This window comes from Equus przewalskii, chromosome 1 (assembly GCF_037783145.1).
Source record: "Equus przewalskii isolate Varuska chromosome 1, EquPr2, whole genome shotgun sequence".
Classification (NCBI taxonomy): Eukaryota; Metazoa; Chordata; class Mammalia; order Perissodactyla; family Equidae; genus Equus; species Equus przewalskii.
This window is the reverse complement of record NC_091831.1, coordinates 138,900,279-138,915,553: the sequence shown is the minus strand read 5'-3', so window position 1 is coordinate 138,915,553 and position 15,275 is coordinate 138,900,279. Positions and strand designations below refer to the sequence as shown.

General features: G+C 41.5%; 1 protein-coding gene across 1 annotated transcript in view; it reads left to right on the top strand.

Moving 5' to 3' along the window:
- Positions 1–14,416: 14,416 nt before the first annotated feature.
- The window catches only part of MAPK6 (mitogen-activated protein kinase 6), a 45,339-nt gene continuing 44,480 nt past the window's right edge, over positions 14,417–15,275 (top strand). The window contains exon 1 of the mRNA XM_008516239.2: positions 14,417–14,871. The gene's annotated coding sequence lies outside the window, so the exon portion shown is untranslated. The remainder of the gene's footprint in view (positions 14,872–15,275) is intronic.

The following is a 15,275-nucleotide window of genomic DNA, read 5'->3' as shown; positions in this document are numbered from 1 at the left end:
ATACTCTTTGATTCAACATTTCTGTGTCTAGAAATTTACCCTGAGAAGATAATTTGACAGATATGCAAATATTTATGGACAAAATGTTCACTGAAACTTTGTTTATAATAGCCAGAAATTGGAACCAATCAAAACACTCATCAATGGAGAATTGTTCAAATAAAATATAATGTATTCATACAGTGAAATACTAAGTAGCAAGGATTAGGTAGATGAATGTGTATTGAAGAGAAGAGCATTATATGTTGTTGGCTTGCTAAAGCCAGTTAGAAAATTGGATGTTTTCTACAGTACGGAGGTTCCTCAAAAAATTAAAAATAGAACTACCATATGATCCAGCAATTCAACTTCTAGGTGTATATTCAAAGGAAATGAAATCTCTATCTTGAAGAGATATCTGCAGCCCTATATTCATTGCAGCAATATTTACAATGGCCAAGACATGGAAACAACCTGAGTGTCCAAAGACAGATTAATGGATAAAGAAAATGTGGTAAATATCCACAATGGAATATTATTCAGCTATAAAAAAGAAGGAAATTCCTCCAGGAACTACGTGGATGAAACTTAAGAGCATTATGCAAAGAGAAATAAGTTGGTCAGAGAAAGACAAATAGTCTATGATCTCCCTTAAATGTGGAATCTAAAAAAACCAAACTTACAGAAACAGAGAGCAGACTGATAGTTGCCGGAGGCCAAATAGAGGTGAGGGTGGGAGCGGGGCCTAGGAGAGAATGGGAGCAGGTGGTCAAAAGGTACAAACTTCCAGTTATAAGATGAGTAAGTCCTAGGCATACAATGGATGGCATGGTGACTATAGTTAACAATACTGTATTGTGTATTTGAAAGTTGCTAAGAGAGTAAATCTTTTTTTTTTTTTTAATATTTTTCTTTTTTTTTTTTTTCTTCTTAACATTGGCACCTGGGCTAACAACTCTTGCCAATCTTCCTTTTTTTTTTTTTTAAGGATTGGCACCTGGGATAACAACTGTTGCCAATCTTTTTTTTTTTTTTTAAGATTTTACTTTTTCCTTTTTCTCCCCAAAGCCCCCCGGTACATAGTTGTATATTCTTCGATGTGGGTCCTTCTAGTTGTGGCATGTGGGATGCTGCCTCAGCGTGGTTTGATGAGCAGTGCCATGTCCATGCCCAGGATTCGAACCAACGAAACACTGGGCCGCCTGCAGCGTAGCGCGCGAACTTAACCACTCGGCCCGGGAACAGCCCCCAATCTTTTTTTTTTTTTTTTCTGCTTTATCTCCCCAAACTCCCCCTGCACACAGTTGTATATCTTAGTTGCAGGTCCTTCTAGTTGTAGGATGTGGTACGCCACCTCAACGTGGCCTGACAAGCTGTGCCATGTCTGCACCCAGGATCTGAACCCTGGGCCTCTGCAGCAGACCACACAAACTTAACCACTCGGCCACGGAGCCGGCCCAAAGAGAGTAAATCTTAAGTGTTCTAACCACACACACGAAAATTGTAACTGTTTGAGGTGATGAATGTGCTAACTAACCTTATTATGGTAATCATTTTGCGATAAATACATATATCAAATCATTACATTGTACACCGTAAACTTATACAGTATGTCAATTTTATCTCAATAAAGCTGGGGAAAAAAATCAGATGTTTCTTGGGACCGGCCCGGTGGCACAGCGGTTAAGTGCACACGTTCTGCTTCGGTGGCCGGGGGTTCACCAGTTCGGATCCTGGGTGTGGACATGGCACCATTTGGCAAAAGCCATGCTATGGCAGGCGTCCCACATAAAAAGTAGAGGAAGATAGGCACGGATGTTAGCTCAGGGCTAATCTTCCTCAAAAAAAAAAAAAAAGATGTTTTCTATGCTTATATAAGCAAATATTTAAATATGCAGAAAATGTCTAGGAGGCTATACATAGTGATGTACTGGTAAAAGTTTAACAACCAGCTCTCTGGGAAAAAAAGCCCTGATAGGTGGTGTTTGCCAGTTTCCATGGTGTAAATCCTCCTGCCATGGCTGATTTCAAGCTATCAATGTATAGATGTTGAACATGGATTTGGGAAGAGATGCACACAATTAGCTCACTGTGCTGGTGTGGGCAGGCTCCAGCACACCTCTGTGCCTCTGAGAGGTGAGATTTTGAGAAGACTTTCATGTTCTACCTTACATACTTCTGTGTTTGTTTGCATTTTTTACAATAAAATTGTATCTGTTGTAATCAACAAAAAGAGTAAAAATGCCAATTTGGAAAAGCAAAGATTTTTAAAAATAAACTAAATACTTATATTATCTCAATTTCATTTATGTATATATCTAAATATAAATATATATTTATAAATATATTTATGTATCTATTTGTATATATATATTTATATATAAATTTATAAATATAAATATATACTTAGATATATATGTTCCTTTGAACAGGAAAATGTCTGAAAGGAAAAAAGCAAAAATGTACATAGTGGTTATAGCTGAGCAATGGAATTCTGGGTGATTTTACTTTTTGTTTTACTTTTCAATATTTTCCATGTTTTCTACAAATGCTTGTATAATTCTGTAATGCTTTTATATTCAGAAAAGACATCATTATAAACAAAACACTTAGGCCTGCTGTCACTACTTACAAGGTTATTTCTTCTCTTTTGGATTGCTATTACTGCAATCAACGTGTACGACTATCATAAAATAAGCAGGTAAGTGGATAAGCAGAATCTTTTATCTTTTTCCCCTCTCTTAAAGGTAAAAGAAGAAATTAGTCTATATTTATGTGGCCCATGATCTTGAAGCATATATACATATTTCCTGACCCTTAATGGAAAAATTTCCCAGTCACTTACTTTATCAATTACTGCCATATACCCCACCCCAATTTTCTCCCAGATTATTGTAACTGCCTTGACCTTCTCTTTCTCTCTCTATTTCCATTTCTCGCCTCAGTACAGTCCATACTGTAATTAGAAGAGATTAGGGAGATCTACCTGCATGTTGCCAAAAGATTAATCATCTTAAAATAAGGTTTTTCTTTCCATTTTGCTCAAAATGTTTTTTGTGTTTTTTTGAGGAAGATTAGCCCTGAGCTAACTGCTGCCAATCCTCCTCTTTTTTTGAGGAAGACTGGCCTTGAGCTAACACCCGTGCCCATCCTCATCTACTTTATATGTGGGACGCCTACCGCAGCATGGCTTGCGAAGTGGTGCCATGTCCGCACCGGGGATCCAAACCAGGGAACCCCGGGCCTCCAAAGTGGAACGTGCGCACTTAACCGCTGCACCACCAGGCCACCCCTGTTCAAAAGTCTATAATGGCAGGTTGCAAAAGAATGTTTACAGCATGATTGCATTTCTGTAATAATTATATCAACGTATTACTATATGCACAGAAAAAAAATCTGAAGAATATACCAAGTTGTTAGCAAAACTTCCCTCTGGGAGTAGTGGAATCATAGGGAAATTTTACAATCTAATTTTTATTTTATTTTATTTTTAAAAAATTTTTTGCAGGGAAAGATTCACCCTGAGCTAACATTTGTTGCCAATCTTCTTTTTTTTTTTTCCTCCCCCCTAAAGCCCCAGTGCATGGTCGTATATCCTAGTTGTAAGTCCTTCTAGTTCTTCTATCTAAACTGCCACCAAAGCATGGCAACTGACAGACGGGTGGTGTGATTCCACGACCGGGAAACCAACCCCAGCCACCAAAGCGGTGAGAGTGCCAAACTTTAACCACTAGGCCCTCCGGGCTGGCTCTCTACATTCTAATTTTTGTGTCTCTAAAATCTTTTAAGAAAAGCTTAGGGGCTGGCCCTGTGGCCAAGTGGTTAAGTTTGAGTGCTCCGCTTTGGCAGCCCAGGTTTTCACTTGTTTGGATCAGTGGACGTGGCACCGTTCATGGCCATGCTGAGGTGGCGTCCACATGCCGCAACTAGAAGGACCCACAACTGAAAAACATGCAATTATATACTGGGGGATTTGGGGAGAAAAAAAGCAGAAAAAAAAAAGAAGAAGATTGGCAACTGTTGTTAGCTCAGGTGCCAATCTTTAAAAAAAAAAAAAAGAAAAGCTTAGATTACTTTTATACTACAAGAAGAAATAACAGTGAGGAGGGAATTTTTTACTAAATTCCCACTGCTCAGAGGATGAAATCTAAACTCCTCTCCTTTTGTTGAAATGCCTATCTTCAAAATCTACCTATTCAATAAAATTCACCCAATCTATTCCAGCTCCCTCACAGATTACTCGCTTTTCTGAATTTCTACAGCACTTCCTGACTTTGGCACTTATCTTTGCATTTTATCATACATTGGGTGATAACACTATATAAACTGTTTCTCAATTATAGATACTTAAGGGTGGAGTTTGTGCTTATTCTTTATGTCCCCCAAAGTCTCTAAATAATGCCAGACACAGAGCAGATAGTCACTCAATGTTTATTAAATTGTTTTGAAACCCAACATCTAAGGAAATTGAAAAGGATACGAAAGGTTGTTTTCTTAGAGACATCCACAGGAAAAATCTATTAGGATGAAAAGAAAGAATAAAATGGAAGTTAAAAATATATATATATAGGCAAAAGAAGGGGAGCAGTAAAAAGAAAGTATAGCAACATTTGAAATAGAAGATTCTGTATTAGTCTCCTGTGGCTACTGTAACAAATTATCACAAACTCGGTGGCTTAAAACAACAGAAAGTGGGGCCAGCCCGGTGGCACAGACGTTAAGTTCGCACGTTCCACTTCTCAGCGGCCCGGGTTCCACGGTTCGGATCCCAGGTGCGGACATGGCACTGTGTGGCAAGCCAAGCTAGGTAGGCGTCCCACGTGTAAAGTGGAGGAAGATGGGCACAGATGTCAGCTCAGGGCCAGTCTCCCTCAAAAAAAGAGGAGGATTGGCAGCAGATGTTAGCTCAGGGCCAGTCTTCCTCAAAAAAAGAGGAGGATTGGCAGCAGATGTTAGCTCAGGGCTAATCTTCCTCAAAAAAAAAACCCAGAAACTTATTCTTTCACATTTCTAGAGGCCAGAAGTTTGTCAGTTTCACCGGGTGAAAAAAGGTGTCATCAGGGCTGTGCTCCTTCCAGAGATAGGGATGATCTGTTTCTTGCCACTTTCAGCTTCTAGAGGCTGCCAGTGCTCCTTGGCTTATGGCCACATCACTCCAATCTCTGCCTGCACAGTCACACTGCCTTCTCCTCTTCTGTGTGTCATATCTCCCTCTGTCTTCCTATTCTAAAGATACATGTAATTGCATTTAGTGCCTACCCACATAATCCAAAATAATCTCTCATCTCAAAATCCTTAACTACACCTACAAAATTCTTTTTTTCTATACAAAGTAACATCCACAGAGTCCTGGGATTAAGACATGGACATCTTTTGGGGCGTCATAATTCAGCCTACCACAGACATATGCCAGAAAGAATTCTATTAATATAAAGGAAAGCTCTTCATGGTCCCCAACCCTGCCTTCTCCATGCAGTTCTTCCGGTTTCAAGGCATGATACAGAAACAGAAGCTTAAAATTCTTTTAAACTGCCAACTCTAGAAACTTGTTGCAATATCTGTCAGGACACTAGGGACAAACAGAGGTCTTAAAGCAGTAGGATAAAGCATGAGAAGAAGAGCACCAAAAGTCCATATTTTTGGCTACTGAACACAACAAGTTTAGTAGTGACACCCTAAGGGAATGAAGCACCCTGAGACTAATTTGGTGGAATCATTCATTGCACATGTATGGTGTGCTACTATCACACGTAAAAGAAGGATACAAAAGAGTTAGAAAACACCTCTGAGTCAAAGAGTTTTCAATCTAATGATTGCCCTTGCAATAAACAGTTAAATGGAGAAAAAATATGACAAAGCAGCCTAGATTTTTGATAATGCCCTACTTTGGAACAGATTATGAGAATCAAGGCTAAGACCAATGCAAAAGAAGCAGGTCGGTCTATGGTAGCTACACAATTCCTATGGGGAGTGAGGAATTGGGGTCATCTCTCTGCAGGTGGAAATATGATTTTATTCACTATGCAAAGTAATGCATATGTTCCAGAGACAATGTCAATATTTAATCATTTCAAAAGTTAGAATGGTGTACCATTCGAGCAGGATAAAAATATAGGCTTCCATAGGGAAATATGAATTTGCTTTGAGAATAGATTTTATCTCTTGGTATACTAATACGACCTATTACATCATGTTGGGAGAAAGATAAACACCTTCACTTTCTTGTCCTTTGATGATAAAAGTAAACATCTTTCTCTTCTATGAAGAAGAAAATTTAGGTCTCATACCAGAAAGGACTACTAGGAAGTTTAATTGTTTTAAAGAGTGTACTATGTAAAGAAAAATTAGTATAAAATATATAAGCCTTTATCATGTTTCAATTAAACAAATGTGTAGAGCCCCTACTATGTGCAAGGCCTCCAGGAAATAAAGAGATGAGAAAGAAATGTACCTGTTCCCAAGGAACTAGTTTCCAGTCTCCTAGGAATGATAATTAGAATACCTCAGAAAAGGATGCATACAAAGTTCTATGGGGGTCCAGAGTTGGGGATATTGGCAAAGGCTTTGGTGGGAGGTAGCATGTGAAGTGTACTTTGCAGAATGTACTTTGATCTTTGGAGAAGCTGTGAGAGGATGGACCAAGCAGAAGCACCAGCATGAGTTAAGGCACATGAGTAGAACAGGTTGGGGCACATTTGAAGAGAAGTGAATAATCCATTCTTACTAGGATCTGGGGTCCATACAGCTTTAGGACATTTGAAGTATCTTCCCATGGGAAAAAGTCTAGCAGAAAGTTAGAGGCAACTTAGATTCCATTTAAAGTAACTTTGGGGGCTGGCCTGTGGCCTAGTGGTTGAGTTCAGCGTGCTCTGCTTTGGTGGCCCAGGTTGGGTTCCCAGGTGTGGACCTACACCATTCATCAGTGGCCATGTTGAGGCAGCAACCCACATACGAAAGAAGAGGAAGACTGGCAGAGATGTTAGCTCATGGGGAATCTTCCTCAAGCAAAAAGAGGAAGATTGGCAACAGGTGTTAGCTCAGGGCTAATGTTCCTCAGCAAAAAAAAACCCACCAAAAACACAAACAAACAAAAAACCCCAAAAAACTAACCTAGAAAGATTAACAAAGTTCTGACAGGAAGAGGAAAAAGGAGAGAGGGAAAGAAGTTGGAAGTGCTGTAGCAAGATACCCTTTCCCCAAATATACATGCCCATAGCTATATATTACCCTGAAAACCCCACTGAGAAGAATGGTGAAAAAGGGGAATTTCCAGCTGAGCAAGCTGTTATGTGTTGACCTGTGTGAGCCCTACTGGTTCTGGGAGAGGAGATGGCGGCCATCATAGAGAAGGAATGGGCTGAGCAGGTAACTTTGGCTCTCCTGGCAAACACAAATTTAACAGACATGATGACAGAAGTAGATCTAGCCAAAAACCAAAATGGAGGTGAATCACAGAAAAATGATTCTATTAAAAATGAACTAGGGCCTGGCCCCGTGGCTGAGTGGTTAAGTTCGCGCGCTCTGCTGCAGGCGGCCCAGTGTTTCATTGGTTCGAGTCCCGGGCGCAGACATGGCACTGTTCATCAAACCATGCTGAGGCAGCGTCCCACATGCCACAACTAGAAGGACCCACAATGAAGAATATACAACTATGTACCGGGGGGCTTTGGGGAGAAAAAGGAAAAAAATAAAATCTTTAAAAAAAAAATAATGAACTAAAAAAATGAATTAATGGTCTGCCACTTCTTTCTCCACCTTCCCATTCTCTTCCCTCCCCTTCCTGCATATCAGTCCAAAAGCCATTACATGGGGCCAAGCAAGGTGGGTGCCTGGGGTAAGAGTGTGGAGCCATGGGGGTCAAAAGGTGTGAGGAGGGCATCTGGATAAGAGGTCAGCCTAGTGCAGGTGTCAGAGCCCAAGAGGGGTGAGAAGGGCATCTATGTGAAGGGTGGCTTGACTGGGATGAGGAGGGTGTCCTCATAAGAAGGAGGATACCAGGGTGGTATTCTGAAGAGAGTGAGAACGGAGTCCTTGCAGAGGGGCAGCCTGGCGCCAGGCATTGGAGCCCAACGGAGGGGTAGGACAGCTATCCACATGGTGCAGAGGATGGGAAGAGGAAGAGAGGAGGTCTAGCATGGTGCAGAGATCAAGCTGGGTGAGGAGGGCATCCATGAAGGAAGGCCAACTGGCACGGAGTGTCACAGTCAGACCAGGGTGGGGAGGGTGACTATGCAGGGGGTGGTCCAGCTTGGGCACCGGAGCCCAAGCAAGATGTAGAAGGTATCTGGGCAGAGCAGTACCCCAGTGCAGGGTGAGGAGGGTGTCCACACTGGGGGGAAGGGGCAATCACAGGAGTTTTTTTATGTATAGAAGGATTGATCAAATAAGTAGTCATATTAAGGATATTAGGAGTCAGGTTTCTTACTGGTAGAGATGGTAGTTACGTACATGAAAAGTGAAAAAACTAGAATGAACAATTGCTGTTGGATTGGAATTGGAGGTATCAGAGTGAACTCATGATTTTGAATATATACACAGATCTTCTTTGATATGATGGGGTTACATCTTGATAAATACATTGTAGGTTGAAAATTTCGTAAGTTGAAAGTGCATTTAATACACCTAACATACATCTAATCTTAGTTTAGCCTACTTTAAACATGCTCAGAACACTTACATTAGCCTACAGTTGGGCTAAATCATCTGGCTTAAAGCGTATGTTATAATAAATTGTTGAATATCTCATGTAATTTATTGAATACTGTACTGAAAGTGAAAAACAGAATGATTGTAAGGGTATCAGTTGTTCACCCTCATGATCGCATGGCTGACTGGGAGCTGTGGCTCTTTGCTACTGTCCAGCATCGCCAGAGGGTATCCTACCACATATCGCTAGCCTGGGAAAAGGTCAAAATTCAAAATTCAAAGTATGGTTTCTACTGAATCTGTATCACTTTCACACCACCATAAAGTCAAAAACTCATAAGTTGAACCATCATAATCGAGGACTGTTTGTAGATATAGAAATAAATATAGATGTAAATGTGTGTTTGTATAAACAATACATAATTTTATATATAAATACACATATATGTGTATTTATGTGCATACGTAAGTGTATTTCATATAGTCCCTAGCTCTGTCCACTGAAAGGGCCTGAGCACAGTGACACCTCAATAGCAAAGAGTACACCTAATGCCAGAGATACCGGTTTCTAAATGCCGTTCTCCACCAAAAGGAAATGGAGTTTCTTGGAGAAATGGCTGATTCCAGGGCTGGGGCAGGGAAAGTACAAAATAAGCCTGGACTATCTTGCACAGCAAGTAATGAAGGGTAAAAAGAATGACGGAGATATGTCAAAAGGATTAAGCATTTGAAGGGGCTCCCACTGGCCAAATGTGGAACAGTTTGAGTGTCAAAATAACGAAAGTAATGGATTATAATCCATTGAATAAAATAGGAATTCCTTAGCCAATATGGATGTAAATAAATAAAAGAATACATAGGAAATTTGATGAAGAATGAGATATTTACATAGCCTCATTTCCCCCGAAAATACTTAATTACAAACAGGAAAAAGAGTAACTTTGCAGTGGAGGCAGACACCACCTTAATCGAGCTAACATCACCAGTGATGGGACAAATTGAAGTCATATGCCACCTGATAGGATGCAACGAGAAGAACACAGTGTCACTTCTCTAATAGTTCTGCCAAAGATGTATAACCTGAGCCTAATCATGAAAAAAATCTCAGAGGAACCCAAATTGAGGGACATTCTACAAAAATAAGTGGCCTGTAATCTTAAAGAGCGTTAAGGTCATGAGAGTAAAGGAAAGACTGGGGGACCGTTCAAGATTGAAGAAGACTGAAGAGACAACTAAATATGATGCGTAATTTCTGCAAAGGATCCTTTTACTACAAGAAAGACATTATTGAGACCGTTGACAAGATGTGAATGGGATCTGAAGATTAGATAGCAACATATCAATGTAAATTCCTGATTTTGATAATTGTGCTGGGCTTATCTGGATGAACATTCTCATCAGTAAGAAATACACACTAAAGTATTTGGGATGATGGGGCATTTTCACAGTTTAGGCTCTGCAGGAAGAAGACTCTGAGTCAGAGTTTAGTGTCCAGGATGTTTATTAGGAAGTGCCTTTGGGGTCAACACCTGTGGAAGGGAAGAGAAGGAAGCAGATTTAGACAAAAGGAAAAGCAAGCTGCATGTAAGGAAGCCCCAGCAGCCTCAACTGACCCCATGAGGAGCTCTGGAGCTGAAATGGCCTTTCAGCATTGTCCCAAACCAGGCTGAAATGGCTGGGCTTTAAAACAATGCCTTGATTGGTCATTGGATGTGGGCTGTCCCCCAAAGGGCATGGGCTTTAGGAGCTGATAACTGAAGGCTATCTGCTGATAGTACGCCAAGTAGCTGGAATAAAAAGTCATTCTGCAAAGGGAAATCTCAGTGGCTCATCTCCATATTTGTTCCCTTTGCTGCTCTTAGATCCACATCTTTGTGTATGTTGAGGAGTAGCTTCTTCCAGTTTCTGATGAGCCCCTCCTCCTGGGGAGGCTTCAAAGAGGAAGGTTTGTAGGACAAACTACAGCCCTCTCTGCTGTAGCTGGTCTTGGAGCTGCAATAGAAACTCAGCTTCCTTCCTTGACCATTCTTTCTAAACTCCTCTTATTCTCAGCTACCACTTCTCTCGGCCTCAGTGTCTTACCTGGGGACATGATCTAGATTCTCATCCCAGAGAGATCTGAGTTCCTAGTCACTATATCCTTGCTGCATTATCCATTTAGCATCGCAAGTGGGCAAGGGAATAACAAGAAGCATCCACGTAGATATCTGGGTGCTGAAACATCATTTCCTACCCCGACTGGATAACAGCAGACCTAACTCCCTCTGATGAGCAGAGTTAATACCCATGCCAACATTTTTCTTCTACTTTCAGCCCATTTTTCCCTGGATGCTAGGAGCCCAGAGTGCCCAGGCAGCAATTCTGGCTAGTAATCCAAAGGGACTTTTGCTGTATCCTCTGGTGGAAATATTCCCCTTATGGGAGCCAAGTCCTCTAACCCGGCAGAGTCCGGAACAGCAGGAATAGGAAGCATAAATTTCCCAAGGGGTCATCGGGAGTGCTGATAAGCAGGACCACTCCTACTTTCATATTTTGCTTCTCAGAACCATGTATTCTTCCTCTTGGGGACACAGCACCATATAAAGAGCTTTGATTCAATGTGTTTAATGTGTTCTGGAGGATGGCACTCACAGAGTGTTGCATCTGAGCTAACACTTCAGCTCTGCCTTCAACAAAGCATTCCAGTGCTCTGTCAGGCCAGGAGCTCTAGGGTGCTGCAGTGAGTGATAGGACCAGTAGACGCCCTTGTCATGGGTCCACTCTCATACCTTTTTTGCTGTCACTTGGGTCCCCTAGTCTGATGCAACGTTATGTGAGCTCCCCCGCTGCTGGATTAAACATTGTATAAGCCCAGGGCGTGAGACCTGAAGCTAAGACATTTAAATCCTTACCCTGAATATGTGTCCATTCCTGTCAGAATGAATCACTGGCCCTTTCAGGGCAGAAGGGTTCCAAAGTAGTCAACCTGCCACCAACTTGTTGGTTGGTCTCCTTGACGAATGGTGCCATATTAGGAGCTCAGCATTGATCTCTTTTGCTGTCAGGTTGGACATTTGGCAGTGCCAATAACTCGATCAGCTCTGATAAGTGGGAACCTATACTATCAGGCCCAGAATAGCCTCAGTCTCTGCCACCATGGCCACTTCATTCACATACTCTGCCAGCAATGGTGTGGGAGGTGGAGTCAACTGGCTGAGTAATTTACATGAGGGATTTATACCTGCCATTTTGCTTTCTTTTCTACATGCCATGTCCTTTCTGTTGTTCCTCTATTTCTATATTGTTGCCTTGTCTTGTGTTAAAAAGATATTTTCCAATGTACCATTTTAATTCCCTTGTCATTTCTTTTACTATATATATTTACTATATTTTACTATATATATTATATAAATATATATATATATATATATATATATATATATATTGAGTTATTTTCTTAGTGGTGGTTGCCCTGGGGATGACAATTAACATCTTAATTTACAACAATCTAGTTCAGATTAATATCAACTTAATTTCAATAGTATACAAAAGCTTTGCTCCCAAATAGTTCCATTCCCTTCACCCTCTTTGTTTTCTTTTGCTTGTACGGGCTGAGTAGTACCTATATTGGCTACCCATCTATTTTTCAGCAGGTGACACCGTGTTTTATTAACTATCTCCATACCGCTCTGCAGGTCAGGTGCCCCTGATCGCCACTTTGATCTTGCCACTCATGATCATAATTGTGTCCACATGGTTTCTGAGTGTTGCGTGATGCCATATGGCTCAATTATTTTGGGATTGTATTATCTCCATCGCTAATAAAGAGCTCAGTTTTATAGCAGCATCTCCTACCATCAGTCCAGCCTGCAAAAGAGAGCCACCACTGAACTTCATAATGATTCTGGTGCCCCTTCACCAACACATTCTTTTTTTTTTTAATTTTTATTGAGTTAATGATAGGTTACAATCTTGTGAAATTTCAGTTGTACATTATTGTTTGTCATTCGTGTTGTAGGTGCACCCCTTCACCCTTTGTGCTCACCCCCCCACCCCACCTTTCCCCCCGGTAGCCACTAATCTGTTCTCTTTGTCTGCATTTTTAAATTCCTCATATGAGTGGAGTCATACAGAGATTGTCCTTCTCTATCTGGCTTATTTCACTTAACATAATTCCCTCAAGGTCCATCCATGTTGTCACCAACGCATTCTTTATTGCTTTGGTAGACGGTGTATCCTCCAGGTCCTCCCATGGAACAGTCCTCACCTGGGTTGTGCTGTCATTTAACCCTAGTTAAAGATTTAGAGGACAGGAGGGTAGCTGGGGAAGATCCTGAGGGGGTCACATGCTGTTTTGCAGGGAGAGGCCTTGGCACTGTCTCAAGCAAAGGGAGTGTGTAGCTCTTAGCAGGGGAAGGTGGCTCACTCCTGTAGGCTCAGAGGGTCAAGAGAAATCTGGGAAGAATTCAAGAGTTTGGGGGGCATTAACTCAGATGTCCCCATCCCATGTGTCAGAGTCGCATTCTTTTCCTCCACAGCCCTGTCCTTGGCAGAGGAGACTTATTTTAGTTAGTAGTTTTACCTTCTTTGGAGCTTGGCTGCATAGTTCGGTCTGGTCCTCAGCTTTCTCGGCCCTCCCGCTGCAGGTTATGGAAGCCTCTTCACATGCCACCAAAGAGACCCTCTGGTGTTCACACTTTGCTTTCAGTTGCCTGCTAGTCACTTTCTCAGCTTTCTGTTTTCTTTTCCTAGAGCTTCAGAAGAGCTAAGCACTAACCATCCTATCCCATTGTCCTTATAGTTACTATTTCCTCCATATGTTGCACCAGCTAATACATTCTCTTTCACGAGTATACCGTCCCAATTCACCACTGGTGAAAGTTTTAATAACTGGACCACCACCTTGTGCCAAGGACTATCTGTGCTCCATCTATGACTGTGACAAGGTCCTTCTACCAGCTGGGTGGTGAGTGATCAGCTCCAAAACCCCATCTTATCACCTGCTTTCTCAGAACTCTCCTGGCTCCAACTGTGGCAGTTTGAGTTTTCCAGGAAGCAGATTCTGTGACAGACTTTAGTGTTCAGGATAATTATTAGGGAGAGCTCTTGGGATCAATACCCATGGGTGGGAGGGAAAGAAAACAGGATTGGGCAGAGGGAGAATCTGATCTGAGATGCAGGCTGATAAGGCCTCAGCTAACCCCACTGGGAGCTCTTGAGCAGAAATAGTCCATTGAAGTTGTCCTTCACAGGGCTGAAATAGCCAGGCCTTTCTATCCTTGCCTTGCTCAGCCATTGAATTTGGGCCGCCCAGGAAAGGAGCCTCTCCTCAGGCAAGGTGGCTGTCTGCAGATGAGGCAAACCCCGAAGGAAATGACAGCTGACAGCTGTGTGCTGAGCACTCTCCCCACGGCTGGGCAACAAGTCCTTCCTTGAAGGGCATCTGGCCAATGCATCTCAATGTCCACCACAGGTATCATGTCAGCAACTTCCTGTCAAATTGCTCAGGTGAAAAAAAAGTTCGTTGTGCTATGTGTGCAACTTTTCTGTAAGTTTGAAATACTTTCAAAATAGAAAACTTAAAAAAAAAATAAACATACTTACATAAATTAAATGTGACTAAGGAGACACCTAAAAAAGAGCCTCTTGTTGCTGACACAAGGAAAGAAGAATGATGTTGAGAGACAAAAATTCATTTGAATGAGTAAAATATGGATCACCAGAAGAATTAGTGACAAGGCAAGTTGAGGCTTCATCCTTGCTGACACAACATACTTCAGAACAGGGCAAGAACAGAAATGCCTATTTCATCAGTTAGACTGGCCTTTAATTTCACCTCACCTCTTCTGAGTAGGTAGTCTTTTATAGATTATCTTTAATAGTTACTGTGTCCTATCTCCCTCCTCCTTTTGTTCTTTTCCTCTCCAAGGCCATCATGGAACTCAGAATGTGGCGATGCGAGTCTCCGCTCAGCTTCCCCATACTGGGATGAAGATTATTTTTAGGATTAATCTCTGAGTCACAGAAGGAGGAGGGAAAGAACCATTTTCATCTCTTCCTTTTCCCTCCTTCATAACCTGCTGCACAGCTAAATCATTTTAAAAATTTGTCTTTTTCCCTCTTCCCCAAGAATCATTTGCTTTCTATTTTTCCTTCGGAGATAGTACTTATAAACCTTCATCAGAGGCTTTTAAACACAGAAGAAGTTTTTCTTTGCTGAATGGACCACAGGCTAAATCAAAGGAGATTGCCTTAAGCTGCTTTCATGTAAGTAAATCTATTTATTATAATACTGCTTGTTGGGCTCCGAGAGGTTGTATATAGTTACTCCTCATCCCCTTCTCGCCATCCTCTCAGCTGGGCCCTGCTCTGGGCTTTCCCTTCTATCTCTCCTAGGCTAAGGGTAGAAGGCATTCCTGCTTTCTGTGGGGAGATGCAGGCAGAGATTGCGTTCTGCTCTTCTACCTTTGCAGCCACATGCTTGAGCATGTCTCATGCTTCACTATTTGACTACGTTTCTTTGAGGGATAAATAAGCACAGATACAGTGAACGCTACACTTTTTAAAAAGTTCCTACCAATGTACACATTAAACATTGAAAAAAAAAGCTCTACCCAAATAAATTATCGAGAAAGTTCTATCTTGGATAAAGTAGGCACTTAAAGAACATC